Source organism: Chinchilla lanigera, unplaced genomic scaffold (assembly GCF_000276665.1).
Source record: "Chinchilla lanigera isolate Chin_1 unplaced genomic scaffold, ChiLan1.0 scaffold00057, whole genome shotgun sequence".
NCBI classification, from domain to species: domain Eukaryota; kingdom Metazoa; phylum Chordata; class Mammalia; order Rodentia; family Chinchillidae; genus Chinchilla; species Chinchilla lanigera.
In genome coordinates, this window is record NW_004955458.1 from 6,107,297 (window position 1) to 6,108,731 (window position 1,435).

The window sequence follows — 1,435 nt, forward strand, 5'->3', positions numbered from 1 at the left end:
CTTTCCTCTTCATTTTTCATCTTACAAGTCAATCACCAGAACTGTGCTCCACTAATCCACTATGTGTTCCTTAATCCATTCAAGTTAACAGTACAGTTACAACCACAGGGCTTTAACCTCATCATCACTACGGAGATGTAACCTGCAGGTTGAAGTCCTCTCAGGGTAGAATCTGTTAAGGACAGACAAGTGTCTGTCAGGTAAACAAGGCCCACCCATCCTACTACTACCATTGGACAGATGTCACCTTTACTTTTTATACTAAATTCATACCAAACCCTGGTGGGAGGTTAGGGAGGCTTCAAGTGTGTGTCCCAGAGCAGTATAGGGCCAGGAATTTGGAGCTATCTTTTTTTAGTAAATTAATTTCCTTGTCCAAGGAATGGGGCAACGTCTCATCATTTCCTTTGTTTCTTGGTTCTATTTCTTCTCTTCATATTGGGTTTTGTGTTCCCCATATTTTTCAGTGTCTTCCTTCCCCTCCCATATATGCTTCCATTCCCTACAGGATAACACAGTCCTGTCCTCTGCTCTGCCTTGCATCTTGTAAACTCTGTTCCCTTCAGTTCTGCAAGATATAAGTGGATTCATTTGCATGTTTTTATCATTACTGTAATTTTAGTTTTTCTTGTTGCTTCATGAAGTGAAAGGGAGAAAATCTGGGCTTATCATCCAAATGAATAAGAAGTAGTTAACATTTTAACTCGTGTTAGCTGTTGACCCATGACATGGCAAGTCTTCATCTATGTAAAGTTAAACACCTGGTATAGTAAGAATTAATTTTTGTATGGACACTACATGGTCTAATCTACATAAGAAATGTGTACCTTCCTTTAACTTTGATTCTTCATGCAAAATATCAAATTGGGCCTTATTAAGTCAAAATGTATTTCCTCCTTCCTGACATAATTTTTACTAGAAAGACAGTGTCACAGTGGGAACCATGGAAATAAATGGTGCCTCACTCTTCAAAGGCTTTTCCTTGACACCTTCACATCTCCTCTGTTTTCAGGAGTGAGGGTTTTTATTCCATCCTACCACATATAAAAATTTACAAGCCTTCAGTCACTGGAGTGATCAGAACTTTCTGACATGCTTATATGGTTGCACAATGAGGGTACACTTTTAGGGTAGTTCTTCCTTGGTTAACAAAGGAAAATTTAAACTGAAGTAGTGACACATACCGTTGGGACCAAAGAGAAAAATTATGTATGAATTTCTTCAGCTTGTCATTTCTTTATGGCTGGATATATGTGATCTTGAAGGAAAAATGCATGGTGGGATGCTAAATTAAAGTTATAAACTGTGTGATTAATTTTATAGAATGAGGTTGATACTACGAATATACAATCATCAAAATGTTACGAAATAAAAGACTAAGAAAAATGTGCACACAGCTTTGACCGGATCTTTGGTAACCAACGACGAGGTTACT